Source organism: Cottoperca gobio, chromosome 18 (assembly GCF_900634415.1).
Source record: "Cottoperca gobio chromosome 18, fCotGob3.1, whole genome shotgun sequence".
Classification (NCBI taxonomy): domain Eukaryota; kingdom Metazoa; phylum Chordata; class Actinopteri; order Perciformes; family Bovichtidae; genus Cottoperca; species Cottoperca gobio.
Window position 1 is genome coordinate 2,048,842 of NC_041372.1, and position 19,074 is coordinate 2,067,915.

The window sequence follows — 19,074 nt, forward strand, 5'->3', positions numbered from 1 at the left end:
ACACACACACACACTTTGGTTCAGAATGCATATACTAAGTGATACCTGCATCCTCCAGCTGCCATCCAAATCCACTGTCATCCAGATTAGCCTGGACACCACCAGATGCCTCCGAGCCGCCAGCAGAAGAGAGGTGCAGTGAATTCCAGTAATTAATCCCAGATTACATCCTGTGCCTCTCCATCAAGAGAGGCTAGCTACAGTGTGCAGAGAGGCACACTAGCTTCTGAGAAATATAGATGTACAAGGAAGTTTGCAAGTCTTTTAATTGCAAGTAATGATGTGTTAGATCCTGTGTCCTACACTAAAGAAGCTTTTCATCCAAACTAACAGGAAACTTGTAGCAAATGAGCCCCAAATACTTCAATTTGAACTTCACAAACTAATCACAAAGAAGAGGCAGCAGTTAGCTTCATTTAATGTTCAGGGACATAAACTTACTTCTTCACAAGAGTTGAATGAGTTAAATCTGCATTAAGTGTGAAGCTGGGGCAGGAGGCCGTTAGCCTAGCTTAGCATACACGCACTAAAGATCGGAGTCATCAGCCTGGACGCTCGAGAAAATGACTCGAATCTTAACATTGCTGATCATCTCACTCTCAGAAAGAAATCAAATAAGCAGATTTCCCTAACTGTAAACTATGCACAGACAAGTAATTAGTTAATTATGAGCACAACATGATGAACTAGCACTCTGATTTGACTTCCTAACCTTCACACTGCCACCAGTAATCAACCTGCATCAAATGTCAAGCAAATGAGTCGCAGTGTCGCTCTGCAGGACGGGACAGGAATTGTTGTGGTTTGACAGTAAAACAACGATTTACATCTGCCGATAACCTGCACATGGCTCATATGAAGAGAAGGCAGGGTGTCGGCTGTGAGGGGAGAGATACAAGCATCCCTTCCACACTGCGCTGTATCTCCTGCATACTGAATAGCAGCCTCTTTATCCATCAACTCAGGTTTTTACTCTATCATCAATAAAACTTTGAGGCAATTTGCAGCCGCCCAAAAAAGTTCACGCCACATTTTCATAGTCTGCGAAGGTAGATTTGTTTGAAAAACTAATGGAGCTGTGTGCTGTGAAATATTGTGTCTGACCTTTCCAGCTCAATTCCTTTTCCGTGACTATCGAATCTAAATTAAATAAATGAACTACATTATACATTAAAAGGCGTTTCAATTAAAAATGGTGATCCCTTTGATGCTGAGGCTTGGGCGGCTGATGTGCCCCCCCCCCCCCCGCTCGTAAAGCCTCGAGAGCCTGTTTACTTCAGATTAGGCCCACAGTCATTTCTCACTGGGGAGGGAAAAGAGTTGCTTTCTCTGTCAGTCTTGTAATAAACAAGAACGTTTTGCAAACTTACTACGAAAGGCTCCATCTCACAAAAAAAAAAAAATGTTGTTGAAAATAAGTCGCGTGTGCATTTGTTGCATCGCTCCCTCCTGTTCGTCTGTCTCTGACATTTGATATGGAAAAGCATCAGCAAGTCATCTGCAGAGCCCTCTGCCCCCACCCTCCCCAAAGACAAGCCAAGAGCCCTTGAATTAAGTCAATCATTTAGTCGTAACAAATTAATTAAAAGAATAATTAAATCATTAACACATTAAATACGGCAATTAGAAATCTTGTCCTACATGAGTGAATTTGAGTGAATTTAATGGGGGAAGCAAATGGAGCAATGGGGTGTGCCAAAACATAATTTTTGTTTAATGCTTTTTCCACAATAACATGCACTTTGGGATAACCCTCCACTAAAGAAACGCTTGACTAATGTTATCTCCTAACGATATTATAAAAATATTAAAAAGGGAATTACAGAAACACATTTTTAGGAGTCTGGGAATAATGTAAACTTTATGGATTTAAGCATATTTACATCACGTATATAGCCTTAATAAAAATGAATATTAATAACTGGGCACAACTGGCCTCTATAATGGCACAAGTCCCCTCCCTCTCTTGTTGCCTAGTAACTGCAGCTCTCCCTTTAGGAGGTAGAAATGGGTCCATGGGGGCATCAAGGATAAAAACGCTTCTCTACCCAAAGTGCCTGTTGGCTCCTGAAGCTCCACAGGAAGGAGGGCTCGGCCTGATCGTACGCTAAGTCATAAGCAATGTTGTGGAGCTGGTTAATTCCAGGCTGTAATACCCTCCATATATCCCCTGTCAACACACAGGATCTTTAAGTTCCCAACCTGCTGATGAGAGCACATCTGAGTAACTCTGCGATGTACCGCTGGACAAATCCAGATCGAGGGACACGAGTGATGAAGATGGAGATCAATGAAGCCCGGTCCTCGGTTCAGGCAGGCAGGGAAGTTTTATAGTCACATGTTTGGTATCCTGTTAAATCATATGACCATGAACCATCTGGAATAATTTGGTTCTCTATGCAAACACATGCCTCCCTCCTGCCACACGGCAGAAAACTTCACCCACCTCGTCCTGCATCAGTATTTAGATTTATGTGAATTTAGAAGGTTTATTTACAGTATGTGTACACGTTAATTCAAATGTTGTGCATCTCTGCCGCGGGGGTTCTTGAGATCAAGACAGGCCGGCGTCAAGCAGCATCACATGAGCACAGCAACACCGGAGGCACAACTACATCCGTGTACATGGAAATATGATCGTACATAATGGTCACCGACAGGACTCTGCCGATTTAGGGATGCGAGGCCCAAACACACTACGCACAACACAAGATAAGAACTTTGTTGATCCCACACTGTGGAAATTACTCGTTACAGCAGCGCAAGGGGTTAAAAAAAGCAAAGAAAAAAATGATAAAGAAACAAGATAAAAGTAACACAACTCTTATTCAGATATGACACACGCCTTACAAAAGGCAGTACTTCTAGATCCTCACAGAATCCTGACAGTGTTGTATCTGTATTCTGTGACATTTATAGTTTCCTCTATTTAAAAAGATTCAGGTTTTAATGTTAACATGTAGTAGTGTTTACTGTGGACGTTTCTTATATCACATTCTGTTGAACACTGCAAATAATTCTTAATATTAAGGATGAACGATACCTGAGGGTAACAAAGGCTAACATGTAGTTAGCAAATCTAACTGACATCACTATTGTTAACAACAAAAACAATCTTCTTTTATTTGTTCTAGTAAACCGTCTTCCTGTGAAACTGAAACACGTCTCATCACCTGTTGCTTCTTCTGTTCTGCGTTTCTTCCTGTTAAAGTCAATTTAAGCACTTTGTCTTCGTATTATCGCCTATATAATATAATTATCCAAATAATACAAACATACATTTCCCCAATATCTTTTGGTAATTCATCGGGCCGATATCGTGCATCCCTAAATGACATGCGTCGGCCAGAATGTGCGTCATGTGTGTGAAACGTTCTGCAGGCGTGTTCATGTGCTGCTGCTGGAACATGATATACAAACTGCACAGGGACTCCTTCATGAACACGTTGTCGTTGCTACCAGCCGTCAGAAGCTTCACAGTTTAGCTTTAATGACAAACATGCCACCAGTGCAGTGATAAGCAGGAGCAGCAACACTGGAGCAATGTGAAGGTAATGTAAAACACTTCCATCAGGGCTTCCAGGGCACGCAAATACTGAGCTGGAGTAAAATTTACCAATTATATTAGCCTGTCTATCTTTGTTGAAGAATGCATGGTAGCCAGTTCAGCACATACATTCACAAAGACGCTCTTCTTTTCACCGTTATTTAATACACAGTTGATGGAATAATGAGTCCTGGGGGAATGCTGGTGTGATAGTGGATATGTTACTCCTGGTGTAACGAAGCACTAATGTGTGTGTGTGTGTGTGTGTGTGTGTGTGTGTGTGTGAGAGAGAGAGTCAGACACAAACAGTCATGGAAAGACTCAGGCTTGCCAAGATCTTTTTAAGTCCATTAAGCAACAGGTAACTTCTCTCCACAGGTGCGTCTGGCCGTCGCCCTGTGCAGAGGACTCAGGATGTCATTTGGCACCGGAGAACTTTAAAGAGGGTGTTGAAGAAGCAGGTGGTAGAAAGGTAAGGTGGCAAACATTAAACACAAATAACTTAAAGTGACAAAAGCAGTGCGTGCTGTGAACGTATCCAGCACTAACAAACCACCTGCCCAGGTGAGTGTGGACTAAACAGAGATGGAGCCTCAAATCATACAAAATAATTAAGTAGGATTTCTCAGGTACTGCCGACAGCCCCTCCCTACATCCAGGCCATGGCAACAACTAAACAATCCTGTGTTATTCATATAACATTATCATTAATGTCAGGTAACAGGGCCTCGTGAGAAGAGAGCAGAGCAACTGTTTCACAAGGTACAAGAGGAAATCAGGTCATTCTCTGAGCTACCAAGACACTGCAGTTGACACTTCCAGGCTGCTTTAACATCCCAATGTGCAGCAAGAGTCAGATAGCGATCAAATGACTTCCCGAGAAAGCTTAATGCAAACATCGTGACAACAGCCGGGTTAGAAAGTTTTGCAGAGTGTAGATAGAAAAATACATCCTCTGTTCAAAGTTGCGGCAGAGAGAAATCTCCCAACATAATCACAGTGCAGAGTAAAGTGTCTCTGACGGGGCACGCGCCGCCTTTCACAGGCATTATTCTAAGCCTGAGCTTTTATATTCGGCGAGACAAGCTCAACCTTGCATTATGAGCCGTAAAAACCTCTGTGCACGAGGGAAGCCAGATATAGTAGTAGTGGCTATATGCACCGACTCAAAAGCAAGTAACATAACTGTGGAGCCCTAAGGGCACTCAATACATCAATGCTCTATTTGTGTGTACATATCGGAGGAGAATGGGAATGATCTCTCACATCGATCCTTTCTAGTCTAAATATTTTTAGAAAGCCATCGATTATATCGGCTTTATGTTCTGGGAAGCATTAACGGAGAAAAGAGTGTTTATACATTAGTGAAAATATACAATCTGTGCGTCAGACTGCAGTATAAACAGTAACCGCTGAAGAAAAGAGTTCTTCACAGGTTCAACACCAGGAGTCTGCAAACCTTTACCATCAAAAGAGCCAAAACATGTTAGCCTTATAATGAAAGGTAACTTATTAAGTATTAGATTACCTTATGCTAGCAAGCTCTAAATGAGCATTCATTAATACGTTACAACAAAGACAAATACATGAGTTGTCGAAGCAGCAGGAAGCTGTCGAGCTCTAAACAAAGCTCAATATACGGAGCTTTATAGTGACGCTGTGCGTGCATTCTTCTTGAAGCCTTCAGAACACACTCGTGTAATTTGCAGGTTTGAATCATCACGAGTCCCTCTGATTGGCAGTGTGGTGGGTTTTCTCCTAAGTGCTGTTTGTTTCAATGGAGCGGCCCACTGGTGCTATAGTGTCACAGCAGCCAGCCAAATCAAAACGCCAACACACACTGAGTCCATATCTCTACACACCGCTGCAGAATACACAGACAGTAGGTTTAAACAATCATTCTGTACTCATGAAAGCATGCAGACTAATGTGAACACACACACACACACACACACACACACACACACACACACACACACACACACACACACACACACACACACACACACACACACACACACACACACACACACACACACACACAGTTTTTCTAAATGCTGCAAATGGATGCGAAGAAATTGATCTCTCTGTGCGGTTAATCTATTGTTGCCTTTTTAATGAAACTATTGCAAATTAGCACTACCCAACATTAAAATGCATAAGTAATGGATCCACTTCTAGAATCTAGCAAAGAGGCAGATGCACAGGTCCTAATTGCACAGATTTAACCGATAGCACAGCGTGTGCCGTGTGTAATCTTTCTGGAAAATTGCGGGGTGCCGATTTAGCAGATATCCTGGGAGATATGCGTTGCCACGGCTAATCGTACTGCAGGCGACCTAAAATCAAAGTGCTTCATATTCAACGAGTTCTAAAACATCAAAGTATTTACTTTTAAGAAGAAGAAAAAAAATGCCCGATTGTTATTTTTATCGCAGAGCTACTGGAACTCTTATATAAAGCTAATGTGCCAAATGTTCATACACAAAGAAAAAAAACACTTTTCATTTTGTGAGACAGAACATATATCTCACAAATTAGGGATGTAGACGTGTCATTAACAGCCACAAACACCGGGCATATAGTGTAATGCAATACACAACATCGGCACATAAACAGTGTTTTGTGCTGGCTTTAAACCGTTTATGGTGCCACACTGCAATTCATTGTTTGATTATGCCTCAATGACCAGAAGCCATTTGTGTGACAAAATACTATTAATATGCTTATGAAGGGCCAAAAGGGATCAACACATTTGAATAACACCCCATAAAATTAATGTATTCAGCATCTTTGAAGTGTGCTAGCTTTACAAAGCTGGTTAGATAAGGATTTCTCCAGGAGTCTTTCTAATGCCTGCTGTGTTGCTTCTTCTTCTGAGACTACTCCCTTTATCAATACACCAAAGACAATGCTGTCCTTGCACTTCTGTCCGAACAAAAACTGGAAAACTTTACACTGTATAAATGGTTTAGCGTCGTCTTGGTGAAACGAGCCCACGGCTTCAGAACCGAAAGAGAATACGGTGACTGATCAGCATACGCTTGCTCTCACTGACTATTTACAACAAAAACAAGAGAAGGAAATTTAAATCTTTCACCCCGGACAGTTAAAAATGTTGTAAAAACTAACTACTAGTAAACACAATCACCAAGCAATCGGCACCACCCGGCACAAACATATTCCTGAGCCACGACACAGAGCACTCTAACAGTCCGAGATGATCCAAACATATTCATGTAAAAGGGTGTGAATTAGTTTGACTCCACGTGGAGTCGATACACAAATACAACCAACATTTTGAGCTGTAATCCAGAGTAGGGATATGAAAAATAAACTGAGCACTATATACGAAGATGCAGGACAAGATACAGGCCAAGCATGTGTCAATAACTTTGAATTAGCTCCTACAGTGCCGCCTGGTTATGGCTGCAAACCTCATCTGAGATCTGTGTCGGAGAAATCACTTCTCCTACCTTTTCTCGTGCACTTGCGTCAGTTCTCCCTCGTTGGTTTGTTGATGGACTGCACTCTCACCATGCTAGGCACGCTTCTACACACACCCACAACAAAACGCCACGCGCCGCTCGGATGTGACACGATTAAGGTGCACAGTCGCACCAAACCTCACACACACACACGCACTGCAAGACATCCTCTTAATGTGAACACAATTTTAGCGAGGGGTAATGATTTCATCACGCCAGCAGCTCATTGGAATGCCTGTCAGATCCCAATCCATTTGCGGTGATGAACCCCAAAAACCAAGCGCACACACACACACACACACACACACACACACTTCTGTATTTATCAAGCATATCATTTGTGAGGAGTATCATGTGAGAGGAAGTCTGGCAGCCTGATTCATGGCCAGATATTCATGGAGATCGTTTTAATAGACAGCTATGGTTCTGATCCCCCGCCCAACACACAGACACACAGACACACAGACACACACACACACACACACACACACACACACCCCAGAGAGGCACAATGTACATCTCTGATCAGACCATCAGTGGTTGTAAAACTGTAGAGTCGTAATGTTCCCCAGCCTTGGGGGCTTATTAGGAGGCATAAAAGCTGCATGCTACCTTCATTCATATTCTCCATAAACACCCTGCCACATCTCGGCTTTTTTATTTTCTGCTGCTGCTTTCCGACTCTGGGCAGTCGGAAAATATAAGTCTCTGCCCCACTATTTTGTGCTGCATGATTGATTTGCAAAATAGGCTTGTACTGGAAATGTATCTGAATAAGGCTCTGTGTGTAAGTGCAAATTGCAGTGTCAGATCTCCGCGTGGATGTTGTTTGTCAGGCGTAAACTCAGCATGGCGGCAATTTTTATTCCTCTCTTTACACCGATGTCTGTATAATCTGCAAAAATGGGAGCTGTTGTTGATTATAGTGGAGGAGAGAGAAAGGACTGGGCAAATTGACATTTCCAACTTCGAGATTCTGGTGAATAAAAAAAACACAGTGCGCCTGAGATGGTTTTCAGTTGCAAGAATAGAATTATCCATTCCCCTACACTGCCCAACACAAGACGAATCCTCCGCAGCATCTCAAGTGCAGACAATTACAGGGGCCAGTGTGCCAGTGTGGATATCACATTTTGAGAGTGTATTATCTGAGTTTGAAAACATGGCCAGGCCACTGAGATCACACCTCTTACCTCCTGCGTGCGCTGTGGCGGTATCGAAGACCGATTCAAATCAAACGGTTGGCTCAACTTAGAACTAGGTCGCTCGCATTACATGACAAGCGGGGGGTGGGGGGGGGGGGGAGTTGTGAGCGAGATCCTGGTAAAAATGGAGGATATGAAAAATGTAGTAAAGAATAAGACGACGGGACGGACAGAGAAAGAGTGTGAAGGGAAGGAGCTACAAGTCATCTGGCTGCCCCTCCCCTTCACTCCTCTTCCTCGCAGCACAGGAACATCTGGCTTTAAAGCAGTCCAATAAATGGGCCGCTGGGAGACGAGGAGTGAGCGAGAGAAAAGGTGTGAGAGAATGTGTGAAGGATAGATAAGATAGCGGAGAGATGCAGCGATACAGAGGCAGCAGGAAAGACAGTGAGACTGTAAGAGAGTGCTCGGGGGCTGTCATAACTGCAGAACCGGGCCCCTTCAAATGACATCCTTCACCAAATCATATTTCACACGTGGCGACAAAGGCCACACCACATTTAGAGCACTCCATCCCCTGCAGGGATCGCAATGGCACTCTGTGTTCTGATTCTCCTTCACAAAAAATGGCCACTTGTTCCCCGTGTGTCTACATTTACATAAAAAGTGTATAAAAAAGGATTGTGACAGCCCCCACATAAAAAGTACTTGTAGCTTGACTATAATTCACAAATGCATTTACATGTTTATATATACAGTCGATAGAAAAAGGGTTTCAAGTCTTCTTCAATACAGCACGATGTTCATTTAGTAAACTATGATCTCAAATAGTCTTTAAGGCGGGGCTACCTTGTGATTGACAGGTCGCTACCATGGAGTCCTGCAACTTTAACCCTTTCACAGCGTTTTAATTGTAACATATTGGTCTCTAAAATGTCTTGTTCAGCGTTCGGTACCCTCTCGTGACAAAACTGCATCCACTTCTTATATACAATCTTTGGATAATCCCACTTTATGCAGAACACAGAGTACTTTAGTGGAACCACAGTTAAACTGAATACAGCTATATAAGGATAGTGTATTTAAAGTAGTATCATAAAATATCATAGTTATTTGGTCACAGTCTCTCCGGCTCTACACGACGGCACTTATCCATCAAATTGACATCATTTTAAGAGAAAACGGTATCCTCCTCTTCCTCTGCTGCAGTACTACTGTGCATGGAGTGGATGGTAGTGGCTGGGCTGTGCGGCTGACAGAATGACAGGTATTTGTGACAGCTCCCTGACAAGCAGGTGGAGTGTCGCACTCAAGTCACAGTGTGATCACTGTCATTTGCAATGCTGAGTAGGTTTATGTAAGGTTTTGTAAATAAACCAAGCAGGCTGCTGTCAAGAACTCCAAGTGATGTAAGGCCACTGATTCAATAATCTCCCCAAACAACCACCACCGCCACAGACAATATAGAATCATGATGAGTCCAGATAAGCTGAGAAACAGCAGATATAAAAGACTGACAGTCGTCACCGTCTAGTCATTTTTTCCCCAATTGCATCATGTGCCTTGAACTCCATCAGGCGGGAAGCAACAGATCTCATTTGCATTGGTGATCTGTGCTTCACCAATCCCTGCTCCCAAAGTAGGTCAGCACGAATCGGCGCCTCCGAAAATAATAACAAAAGGTGAGCCCCCTCGCTCTCTCCGGGGTGAGCGCTCCGCTTTCGTGCGACTCAGATGCTTCCACTGCGAAATGTGCCGTTTCAGCACTCTCCAAATCGGCAGGCATTATACTAGGCCATATTAAGGCACACTATTCCATTCAGTATGCGAAGACGCTCAGCAGCTATTGTAAAATTTTTAACAAGACAATGGTGAATACACACACACATTGTAAATATGCAGAGTTGTGTTAGGAGGCACCGGAGTTGAAATTGTAATGATGTTAGTGTGTGACGGGGGCTGCCGCGAAGACTGAGTGTGCTGCTGTAGCCTCATCCTTTTTCATCAGTGTGTTTTCCCAACCCGAAAAGTGAGTTGGAAAACATAGTCTATTCCTCTGGGGGGGTGTAGCTTTGAGCAAAGTGCACTTCATCTACAAGAGTAAGTCAGGGCACTGTATATCACCTCAGCACAGGCACACAAACACTACAGTATGTCCTCTCCCCCAGATGCACAGAGAAACACACCGCGCCACTCTCTCTGATTCTCACACACACACACACACACACACACACACACACACACACACACACACACACACACACACACACACACACTGTCCAGAGACCGAGCTTCATGCACAGTTAATGTCTCTGCTGTCCAGATGATTAACGTTACCCAATTCACATTCCCAAACGTTGCCCAAATTCCACTCTCCTCACCGCTTCACCTTCTGTGTGGAGCTCACTCCTGGGCTTCAGGTAAAAATAGCCGCTCCATGCTGCTCCTCTGCCGCCACACAGACTGCTGGGTCTCCACTGGGGTGTCACACCTGGGAGGAATGGATGTTATTGAGATAAAGACTTAGACGCCTCATAAAATACAGTACACTACAGAATGTTGGACTGAGGAGTGTGAACTTCTCTATTTTATTATGAATATTTACTGTAGTTCAAACGTGAAAAATTCAATTCAATTTGTCATTTCAAATTCCAAACCAAGTGTATAAGTGCAACAGCTACAAGACAAACTCAAGATGCACAAAGCAACTGAACTAATAATCGTAACACCAAACTCAACATCATGGAAGAAGAAGGCTGTTTGTCAATGTTAACATATTAGTTCTAATTATTAGGTGACACTCCTGCAAGTGAACAATGCTAATCTATCTGTGATCAGTTGCTATATGTTGTTATGTTATGTTCAGGCTTATATCTGATGCTTCTGTGTACCGGATGTGAAAACACTTCTGCTTGGGACAATAAATCTAAATCTACTCAACATTTCTACCATGACACCTCGAAGCAAGCTTTACATGAGCCATAGTTATTCTTAAAATATATATATATATATATTATAATTATATAATTATAATATATATATATTATATTACATAATTATAATATATATATATATATTATATTACATAATTATATAATATATATATAAATATTATATTATAATTATATAATATATATATAAATATTATTCTAATTATATAATATATATCTATAATATAATATAATATAATATAATATATATATATATATATATATATATATATATATATATATATATAAATATTTATATATTACTGGTCGCTGCCAGTGTTCCTCCTGGAGAAGCTGTCACACATGGGAGAAGTTTGCCTTCAGGGCTTTCTGCCAGAAAAGGTTTATTTTAACCCAAACATCATCTTTTCCTTAACAAGGAGCTTTGTTGCCTAAACTTAAGGAGATTTCTGCCTTCAGGTCTTTCTGGCAGAAAGCCCTGAAGGGGAAAGTTGATGCGTTCTTCACAGCCAGTATAGTGAGGAGGAAAGATAGGAGCAACCCTTTCAATGAACATACAGACAAGTGAGTACTTTGACTGTTCACAGTGGCTCTGCAGTACAAGCATGCATAATGGATAATGGAGTTTTAGAATTAAAACTTTAAAAACTATGACATGTAAGAGGAACATTCAATCCTCCTCTTACACGGTAGCCCGAAGCTGGTGATTTATATCAAAGCTTTCTTTAAGTTTGTTTAGGACTCTTTCTGCCCTCAGTTGTCACCGATCGCTAAATACAACTTCAAGTAACTCAGAATTCACCTTTTGTCAAGCGATGCAACGCAGCTTTGGGAGCGCTCCCAGAATCCTCGGTTGCCATATCAGTGACAGGACTGGATGTGAAGTTGTTGCCCGTGGCCAGAATGCACACGTTAGGAGTGAGAGGAAGATCTGCAGCAATGCATCTTTTTTTATGTGATGCAATAGCATCTGCTGAAGGCGTTGACATCATCCCAAAACTGAGCCAAAACCGGTCTGCATGCCAACACATCCACAGACGAGAGATCTAACAGGAGAATAGAGGAACGGGGAAGGAAGGTTGTTGCTTCAGAAAGAGAATTTAAAGTGGGCAACTAAACTTTTATGCCATTTGGTTCAGATTTTTCTCATAATAATAATAATAATAATAATAATAATAATAATAATAATACAGACTTTGACCTTTTAGAGTTCTCAAAGACATACAGTAGGATGAAAAAAAGAAGCAATAAACTCAAAATGAATCAAACTGAATTAAAATGACGTCGACTAGGAAATTAAAACAATACTGAAACAATGCAAAGTCAGCATTTACAGACTGAAGGTATAATAATTATTCAAATAATATAATAAAATAAAATGTAAAATAAGATAATACAAATTTTAAAAAATGTAAAAAATTATAATTTATTATAAGAATAATAAAACATGATGAGGCTTTTGAAGAAATAAGAGCAAAACTTTTAATTGAAGCCCTCAGTGAAACAGTAATTCAGGATTGAATAACTAACAAGAATTTCAACTAAACCACAAAAACCTGCAACACAGAACCAGCCCACTGAGGGACAATCCCATGAATGCATAATTTACCTAAAGCTCTTGCTCATGCAGCGGCTTCCTGCTCAACTGATGTCGTATCATGCTTCTGGATGTTTGCAAGTTAAATATGAAGTGAAGGCATTTACATTAGTTACAAGTCTAGTAGAGTTTGATTATTAGCCTCCACTGTGCAGAACTGCATGGTGTGTCAGCTGCGAGTGTGAATGTGGGCATGCTGCCACTCTCCAATCAGCGTTGATTGAGTCCAGGTGCAAGTTTGTCCTTCCAAGTGTTACGGAGCTGAATCAATACCAATTCACCCACCAAATTTGTTCATGCTCGCGACAAAACTCTTGAATTACAGTATGTCACGTTTTATACCCAAACGGTGTCAAATTCACAGTGCAGACATATCTGTAGAGCACACCGTGTGTCCCGCTGTGTCCTTTACCAGGCAACGTGAGATACAGTGTGTGTCTGGCTGCAGCAGTGTCGGCCCAGATGACCGGCGTGGAATTACCCTTTGTGGAACAAGTGATTCCGATGGTTTGCTATGAAATAAGTAAATGTAAGCAAACCTCTTGTGAATAAAAAGCTTTCTTTTACTCACAACTATAAGAACACTGCCTGGTTGCTTTTCACAGACTGGCATACATTATGTCCACAGACAGCTCCTATACTTCTCGTCAGTGTAATACAATTGCTTCTAATCTAACATGGCGAACCGGCTTGTCACATTTAAAAATAAGTATTCATGAAATGGGAAGACTTCCCACAAACTTCCCTTTGTCCTACAACTTATTGCCCTGTCTCTCTTTAACAAGAAGCAGGCGTGCTTGAATGGTAGAGCGGTTCTGTCCTTCACACTGTCTGATTTGCTTAGGAAAGGCGCTCACGTCTAATACTAATCTGAACGACAGCAGTGGAAACCTTGGCTCAGTTTCAGAGGCTAGATTGGGCCTGGCCCAATGACCTTCTCTTGGAGAACATGGAAAGTTTGCCGGCTCAATATGTCACAGCCAGCATGAGCTTAGAAAGAGAACAAGAAAGGCGTGATTAAATGGGTTAGATCCGTGGCCGGCTTTGGAAGATGTCAGGAGGAGTGCAGCTCTGGTTGTACGATGAGATTATCGGAAATTGTATCAGGTTGGAACTCGCTCATCGTGGATGCATCGCACTTTGCACAGCAGAGAATCAGAGAAGAAAACATTAAGAGAACATTTCTAATTCCAAAAATATTTTCCATGTTTGGCTCTGGAGCGGTTCAGTTCAGTGCGTCTGATACATCAGCAGTGATCAGTAAAGCCAACACATTACAACACATGAGCTGTCGTCCCGCTGGATAACAGCAGATCCCATCCTCTGGAGATCTGTGCTCCACCGACATAAACAACTGATAATTCAGAAATTGGACATTTCTTAAGGCATAATTATAGCAACTGAAGTAAGTTTAAAGCAAATTAGCCTCACAGGAAGTTGAAACAAAGTGTTAAAACAGGGTTAATTGAATTGTAAGCCTTGTCACAGAAGATTACCAAGTCCAAGAAACACCACTTTAATTGCGTTATTACCATGTTGATTAAGGCATGGGGTAATTATAGCTTGACTGTCCGTGCATTTTAATGCACTTTAGTCAGGACGATTTGGGCTGAAATGTTTGACAGTCTGCACAGAGGAAAGTTCCATTACAAAATGATCTGTAATGCTTCGGGATGACACTGGCATTCAGCTGTCCACAAAATAAGGATTAAAAGGATGTATGGTGATAACGAGTAATTAATTTGACAGAACATCGTCTTGATTTGATGCTATTTATGTATCAGAGGAGAATCAGAGCGACTCTGGTCCTTCTTCTTCTTCTCCTGCGTCCACATGTATTTAACATCTCCAGTCTTCTGCACAACAAATGTTCGATGCATTGCCATTCAATTCTCTGCAGATATTCATGATGCCAAGATGATGAATTCTAACAACTTTGGTGATCCTCTGACTTTTCCTTGTTTTTTATTTCTAATTAGCTAACACACAAACTAAGATGGGGAATATGGTCTACATTAGAGCTTATAAACAACATGTTAGTGTGTTGATATTAGCATTTAGCTCAAAGCACCACTGTGCCTCAGTACAGACTCTCAGGCGACATCCACACTCATATGTTCTCTGTGCACTTATGCATTCACACTGTTTCAGAAATAATCAGTCCATAATAACAAGATGGCTGAAAACGGCAACAGGAAGCAGATTGATAACCCCACCGGACACGGGAATAGTCGGGAACAGCTTGGACTAGAACTTCTGCACATAATAGGTAGTGGTAGCTTTATAAAAAGCAGAATGTAAGTGCACGACAACAAGGTCAGCAACTCCTGTAAGTCACTGTGCATGTTGAATTAAGCTCAGGTAGTCAAGTTTCACATGATAGGAACAGATCGTGACTGTTTCCACTCGTATGTGCTAAAACGTAATCCCGTAATCTCCCAAAGTAATGTGTTTTAAAACCAAAACGTGTGGATGTCGTCTTGTTAATTGATAAAAAACTCTTCTCTGGCCTGATTTCTGTATGAACGTTGTGCTGCTGCTGTGAGTTAATGTCACTGAAGGTGCATCTGTGCCTTGAAATGATAAGAAGCAGCGACAGCATCAAACCTCTTTTTTAAAAATACTTTATTGATCTCCTGTTGCTGTGCGCCTTCCACACTCCTGGTCAGATCACAAGACCAGGCTCTCTGGAGCTGCTGGGGTTTTCTGTCTCTTGCTCAAGGGCACTACAGGGCAGATGCTTCCAGACGCTGGAATCTGATCACATCCCTCCAATTAAGCAGCGGCCTTCCTACTTTCTCCTACTTCTCACATTCATGATTTCAACGGCCAGGGAACCCAGGACGGCTACAGAATATCATTAGCCTAATGGACGGGAGCGCAGGATGGCAAGAATGAATGATTGCATTAAGGTGCCATTTGCCGCAGTCTGTACATTGACATAAATAGTGCAAACAAACAATAACTGTCCATGTGCCCATTCTACTGTATTGTGATGGCTTGCTGTGTGATACATGGGTTCATGCTGGGGTCTGAGGGAGGGAGAGATGTTCTCTTGCGCCCTTGTGTCGGAGTGAGTGGGTTGGGTGGGGGCTAAGTAGCTGGGAACTGGATTTAGACACAACTCCGTGATCCGCCAGGACCACTCTGCAAAAAATATAAGGAGCAGATAAGAGAGAGAGAGGGGGAGAGAGACAGTGAGAGGGAGAGAGCACTCAGCCCTTCTCTCTTTCCAAGCCATCTTCTCAAGAATGCTTGAATGGAGCCATTATGAAGCCGAGATCCAACTAGTGTGGGGCAGTTTGAATAACACAGATAAAAACTACATGCTTTGCTTCATACTTGTAAAGCAGATGTTCCCAAACTGATGGTTGTGAGACAATTACTGGGATGCGAAATAAGTCAAACTAATTGCAAATTCTGTTTATTTTCCTATAATCCTCAGTGTGTTCCTGTTAAATACTGCGTTACCTTCTCAGGCCTGATATAAATGTCTGATGAGAGGAAGTAACTCGATTAGAAAGACTGATGATGAACGATGAAGTATGTGAGAGGTGTTTACTTCTGTGAAGCTTAAAGGAACACTTCACCCACACAACGATCCTTTGTATATCGATTACTGTGTTACCTGGATCCTGATCCTCACCAGCTGCACACGCAGAGTCTGCAGCGCGGAGACCGAGTGTCTGAAGGATGCCATCGCAGCATTGGCCCAAAGAGCGCCATCGCAGCCTTGTCACGTCCAGTCAGTCCCGTTCCGTCTCTTTCCGCTCTACGTCTTCCTTTTTCGGTCAGGTGAAAGAACCCGGCCGTCTGCGTCCGCCGCCCTAACGCTGTCTGTCAGCTGGCTGTCCCTGAGGTCACAGTGGAGATTCATCTTTCTGCTGATGTCCCTTCTACGCAGACAGAGTTGCCAGCCACAGCATTCTTAAAGGCCCTTCATGGCCTCGAGGCAGGAAGCAGGTAAATGTAAGCACATCGAGGCAACACTCATCTGTAAATGATCAAAGGCCAAATCACCAAATGATTGCCTTCTGGATCTGATTCCTATGTTAATCCATCAGCAACTCACACACGCTCACATGCTCACACGCACACACACACACACACACACACACACACACCATTACAGACACTAAAACACTGGAATCTTTTTGGTTTCCCTTTTTTGTTGTTCTAATTAATATGCCACGTCTTGGGCACACTTGAGGTAATTAACATTGTTTTTTGCCAGCAACACACAGCAGATGGTGATTGAAAATAGAGGGATGAGTCGCTCAATCAACCACCATTTGTCTGTAGCCATTAATTATCTAGCGAAGAATACATTCAGTCCCCAAAGTTGATAGTTTGGGGGGAAGAAGAATACTGTCCTTCTGTTCCTCATTACTCTTTAACAGCAGAAAGTGCTGAAACTAGAATGCCGGATAGGGAGATTGTGATTTTAATAGCACTGTCATTATCTTCTCCCATAAGGTGGCATACGATAAAAGGCTTGTCGGGCAAAAAAAAATGGCGCTAACAAAGAAGCGTTTCAATAAATGGAAGCCAAGAAATATCTGGTGGTTCATTCTGCTGCGATTCATCAAAGACCACTTTCAGAAATGATGTGAGCACACAGAGCAGCAGACATGTTTATTTTCCTGATCAAACGAGGGGGGGGGTCACGTGACCACCACCATGGGCCATGTGACTTACCGATCATCCCCAGTTTGTTCATGCAATCTGATTGCAATGGAAATGGAACAGCGTGTTGCCCGCAGCGAGCGGAGTCATGATATCATGATGTGTCATGATTTCAGTTCAGTTCTGGCAAAGTCTCGTTGGTTTTGCGTCACTTGGGCGCCTAATTCTGCCTGGCGACATGATCATATCATATTACACACTCGGTTTATATGAAATCCTCGAAAAATAAGAGGCTACAGGAGGGACGGAGAGTTTGGGGGTCGAGAAAGCTTGAAGGGACACCAGAGGTGAGGAGTGAGCGACACAGTGTCACATCCTGGCAGCGCTTCTTTGATGCTATGTTGTCGCAGCCAACAGCTCCTTAATCCCACGTCTATAATCTTGTTTTTATTCTTTCTGCCAGCCTTGTAGTCAGAGATAATCAGTGTCACCTAACTTTAATTATTGTGACAGAACCGGAGATAAATGTTGTTGCTTTAATGTCACTTGTTCTCTATTGATACAGAAGGAACATTTGTACTCTTGATGCATCTTGTGCTCGGCTGAGAATAAAAAAGAAACGTTCTCGATAGTAAATTAGTGGTAGGATTGCTCATGTTCCACCCCACAGGCTTTAATTAACTAGTCTCAGGTAGTCTAATCTTATTATCGAAGACTGCATTTTGCACACACTAACCTGCTTACATGACACTGACGGTGTTCCTATAGGAGCTGCCACATTTGTGCAGGGTTTTCATTTTCAAGTTGCTCTCCGCTGCCTGGCCACCAAAACGCGAACCATTTACACATTCTTGTCACATCGCTGGAAACAAAGGCTGAATGCTCGGTGCCATTTTCAGGATTTCAACAGCATCCGACACGGCAGCCACAGCCAAATGCCAAATAAAATACAGAGCTACACATCTCAGTGTTTGTCCCACAGAGAGCCCGGCCCCATCAAACCCCATTATCTCCAAGGCTACCTCTTACTTCCAACTGGAGTAGAGATAGCTGCTTATCTACTGGTTAATAATAAAAAAGACACATAACAGATAAAAAAAAAAGCTATCCTACCGTGATGGAAAGAGAGAGGTTGGAGAGAAAAAGCCAACAGGGAGCAGAGAGATTTCCAGGGACAGTTTCATTCTGTGGAAAGGGCAAGCAGAAGGAGACCTCCCGCTGTAATGCGGCAGCCGAGCCGAAATGAAAGCCAGCCGCTCTCTTCTCTGGGGCTAAACAGCGGCCTTAATAAAAAACACAATCAGACCCCCAACCTTAAAGTTTAATGTACATTCTTCACATATTTCTCTTTGCACAAGTAAAAAAAAAAAGAAAAAAAAAAGGAGGTGGCGGAAGCTCCCGGTGTGATCGCAGCTCCCAGGTTCAGATGTGTGTGAGCGTTATAGAAAAAGGGGGGTTTTATAATCATAATGAATATCAAGCACACTCACTGTAGCTCTCCATCCTGCTAATGAAATTGTTCCCCCCAACTTTTTAATTAACTTGCAGACTCATGGTGTGGAGTCAAGTTGTGGACACAAAGACTACAGTGTTCTATCCCAGGTGATATGAATATCAAAGAGGGAAGTTGCTCTGAATTAAGCTGAGCTTCTTTATTAGGAGAGAAACTTCAGAGGAGAGACAGATGTGTTCGTGTCATTCCTCCGGCGTCCGTCGGCTT